Below are 4,598 nucleotides of genomic sequence, written 5' to 3'. Positions count from 1 at the left end.
TTTTTTTTGCCTTTTTTTTTTTTTTAAAAAAAAAAAAAAAAGTCAAATTAAACAGGAAAAAAACACACAGAGCCAAGGAAGGAGCAGGCGGCAGCTCTCAGGAATTTGGGGGGAGATTTGTGTCCCAAGCATAAAGAAATCCAGTCCTTGCCATCAAAGAAAAAGCAGCTGCACTTCCAAATTCCCAGCAGAAATGCCCATGGGCAAGGGAAGGGGGATCCAAAAAACCCCATGTTATGGCACCACAATAGGCGCCGTGTCAAAGCCTGTCCCGACAGCTCATGGAGTTCAACCGGACACACTAAAAAAAACAGATTTCTTAAAAAATTTCTTCTTGAAAGTTGTTTTATTTATCTTGCCACCTCTCAACCAACACAGGGTGTCAAAAACCTTGTTGGTACCTTAACGTGGCTCTGGATATACAGTGTATTTCAGAAAGGAAACTTTCTTGTGTTTGTTCCTTAAATCCTGTTTTTAGCCCCTGTGGCTGCATTCTGGGTATGAGCTGAGCTGAGCAATGGCAGAACCATCCTCCCAAAGGCTGCAGGTCACCTAAGCCGTCAGGTCTCCAGAGGGATAACATCCAGCCCCGAAAGCATCCCTGTAGCCAAGCAGGACTTGGCTGCATTTCCCCGACTGCCGCAGTCGCTGCGGTGCAGCCCTGTGCTCACCACGTTTTCACCCATCCCCATGAGCAACCAGTGCTGCTGCTTCACAGCACCCAAGCCCTCTCCCAGCTCGGCACTGGGGCACCGAGAAGCCACCGGGACTTGTCCCGGCTGGAGGCAGCCACATCCCACCTCATCCCTACCCAGCGCTGGATTTTGTGGAAAGCCTGAGCTGTTTCCCATGGCCGGTCCATCAGAAAGCGCAGCATCCCCGGGGATGCTCAGCCCTTGCTTTCACGCAGTACCGCTGCACAGATGTGCACGAAGATCAACCGCATCATCCGAGCAAGGCAAGACACAGATCTATGGGGCGCAAGGACCAGGGGGGACCAGCTCTGAGCACTGCTGGCCGCATCCTTGCCTCTCTCGGGAGCCACCACAGCCCTGGGGAAGTTCAGACTCCAGAAGAGCACGGCCCTGTGCTGCCCTGACACTGCTCACACACACCGGCACAGGCCAGCAGCCTCCCAAAAGCTGTGGCAGAAGATACAGCGAGTGGCGAAGCCACCACATGGCATGGGAAGGGCTGGAAAACTGCGATCTGCACCCACTTCTCCTTTTTATCCACTGTCCCGATTTCACTTGTACCTACGGGCACTGGAAGTTGTGGGTCACAAGATTTCATATGACCTTAACCAAAAAAGCCCCGCAAGCAGGAAAAAACATCCCGCTTTTGGTAAATCCTCCGCCCAGCCGAAAGTCACACACACATCTTCCAGCTCATCCCGGCTTCTGGGTTAGCCAGGTGGGAAAGGGGACACCAAAACCCCTCGCTCTGAGCATGGAGGGATGACCAAGTCTTCCATTTGCGTGGCAACCAGGAAACCCCTCAAATTCAACCCTTTTCCAACTTAAAAACAACAACAACAAAAAATAAAAACCCTCAATGGGAAATTCTAATTTTGTTTGGAAATGTCATTTCCAAATTGCACATGAGAAATCATGCTCCGACCTAGCGTTGCTGACAGGCAAATATTTATCCCCACAAAATTTCCACATAAACCCATCACTTTTGTCAGTAGGTCTGGACAGCGGGAGCGGAGGGGGAAGGCAGCGAGAGGGGAGCCAGGAGGCACAGGGACAGGCAGCTCTGCCCGGCGGGTCAGAGCCACGGGGGGCTGTGAGCCCCTCGAACAGATCACTGCAAACACAACGGCTCTCCTTGAGACTTGTTTTGAGGCAAGATGCAGCCTTTCCCAACACATTCAGAGTATCTCGTCTTTTTTGTTTTGTTTTGTTTTTTCAAAACTTGTTGTGCCATTCTTTCCAATACATTACACCAACGCAAGCCGCTGCTGCCGAGCCCCGCAGCACTTCATCATCCAGCGCTGCCGCTCTCGCCCGTGGCGGAGCAGATCCCATCCGACATACATTTCTCAGTCTATTAGGCAGAGTTATTCTTTTGCTCTGTGTTTTGATACTTACAAAGCCATTACCATCCCTCGCATGCACATCCATCATCGGGCCTTCAAACTCCAGAAAGTCCCAAAAAAACTATTTTCCACTCACCATGCAGCCTGCCAGGCTCTGTTCTTCTACTCTGCGCTGCTTCATCCATCGAAAGACATTTCAGCAAGTTCCGAGTCCAACAATATAAACAGATGGCAGCCTGAAAAGGTGGTGATTTTTTTTCTGCAAGGGTGGAAGCGGGGCAAGGGATACAGCAGGGAAGAGCTGACTCCTGTCTGCCTGGTTGGAAAAGCAAACCCGGGCTCCAGGCACCGATGCCCGTCTGGAGCCAGGGGCGCGAGGCACCGTTTTGCAAAGCCATGGGGGCTTGGAAAACTGGGGGGGAAACAGTCACAGCTGTCTCCTGGGCTCAGACTCCCCCAGCTCCGCAAGCACCATGCCACAGGGGTGCATCCAGCCCAGTGCCGGCCCCCATCCTCCCCCCGCGTGCCCCCAGCACCCTGCAGTCACCGTCCATGCCCTGCGCGGCTCCGGAAACCCAGCACGTGCTGTGCGCCCACTTTTGGCGAGGAGCGGGTTCACCATCCTACCTCTGCACCGCCCCGACAGCTCCCTGGCCACCACCACGTGCTCCCCAAAAGATCGCCCCTGTGCACCCACAGAGCAGCACCGTGCCACAAAGCACCAGCGCCGCTACAGCCTGAGGGGCTGCGGGCGACGCAGAGAGAAGCAGCCCTGACCCGCTCCAGGGCAAAGCAGACCCGGGGCTGCCCCCGAGCATCACTGCATCTTGACCCAACAGTCCCCAGTTCAGACTCACGGGGAAGATTTATGAAAGGATGCGGCCAGATGAGCGATAGAGACGGATAGCCTTGAGGAGAGACTGATTTCTCCCTTACAAGAGGAATAGAAATTAATTTATGAATTGGGTTAGTTAAGTTGCCAAGTGGCTTTGATGCAGTTTATTTTTTTGCATATGTTCATGATCTATTGCACAGCTGTCAGAGGGGGAGGAAGGTCCTGTTGAGCCGGAGCAATGCATCACTCTGGCAGAGGCAGCCAACAGCTCTCAGCAAAACCAGATTGCCCTTTAATCGGCCACGGGTTGGCTTGCTGCTTTCCCAAAGCAGGCACCTCACGTCTCCCCAGTTCACCCTCGAGGACCCGGAGCCCTGTTACTTGCCGCAGAGGTGGGGAGCGCAGCAGGACCCCCTTCCCCGTGCCGACGGCCAAGCACAGCCCACCTGAGACACCGCTGATGCAGAGTCTTCTTTCACCGCCCCTTCTGTGTTTTGGTAGGACCTACAGCAAGTCAGGAGAGTCCCCAGGGAGATGTGGAGCGGGGACAGGGTGGCGGGTGCTTTATTCCTTACCAAGATTGCACTTTTAGAAAGAAACCATGGAGGGCAGAGCGAGGATGTGGTGCTCAATGAAAGCAAGTGTGGAGACCCCTTCCACCACGCCTGAGGGACCCCCCTTCCCTCCAGGGGACACCGTCCCCCTGCACACCGAGGGACAGACCAGCCCGGGGGCTCAGCCCCGGCTCCCCCAGCCCAGCCCAGCACGGGCTCCATCTCCCCCATGCTTCCCGGCGTTACAGGTGCTTGGAGGTTTTTCAAGACACGAAGTAATTTCCTGTTTGAAGCAGTTGACAAATCTGCACAGAAACTGGATAACCCTCCGCGTTTCAGGGAGATCCCACTGCGCCAGCTCACGGCTCCTCTGCAATACCCTTTTTCGTCCCCAAATATAAGGGGTGGGAGGGTGGGTTGAGCACTCTTCTCTGTCCCGAGTTCAAGCAGCTTCAGGTTTAGGACAGACACCGCGTCCTTCTGCGAGGTCTGTGGCAAGTGCACGCAGTTGCCCCGTGCCGGGGAGGTGTCCCAGCCCCAAGGGGGGGTCCCAGCCCCACAGCCCCATCCTACCACCGGCCCCAGCCCAGGAAACACAGCAGCCACTGCATCACCCTGCTCCCTCCCAAAAGCCCCCCGCAAACAGAGCTATTTAGGGAAAACCCTTGGTAATTAAATTATCATCACATAAACACAGCAAAACCATCTAATGCACATTTATAGGCTTGACGACTCTTCTGTTAATTGTTGCTTTATAGCCAGAAACATGAGAATTAAACCCGACACAAGCAATAGCCCCTTTGGGGCAGGAGGTGGCACTCGGGGCTCCAGCCCTCTGCACCCGCACACATACTGGGGTGGCACCAGCACGGCCGGGCTCACCCCACTGCAGCAGCAGAGCAGGTCCCAGGCTTGTTTTGCCGGGTCCCGGGGGCTGCAGCAGGCTGCCCCTGACCACCCAGCACCCAGCCCGTGCGCCCAAGCCCAACCCAGCCCCAAGGAGCTGCCAGGACCTGGGGCTCAGCACCCCCGCTCCTGGGAAAGGGGAGAGCACAGAGCCCTGGAGAGAGGGGAGATGCAGACCCCGCTTTCTGATGTCCCCCACTACACGCCACACCGGTCTCCAAAAACAAATGAAGGGAGGGAGATGAATTAGTAAGAGGTGTCG

The sequence above is a fragment of the Charadrius vociferus genome, unplaced genomic scaffold (genome assembly GCF_000708025.1).
Source record: "Charadrius vociferus isolate BGI_N301 unplaced genomic scaffold, ASM70802v2 scaffold549, whole genome shotgun sequence".
Classification (NCBI taxonomy): domain Eukaryota; kingdom Metazoa; phylum Chordata; class Aves; order Charadriiformes; family Charadriidae; genus Charadrius; species Charadrius vociferus.
The sequence above is the reverse complement of the archived record's forward strand: the minus strand, read 5'-3'. Positions refer to the sequence as shown.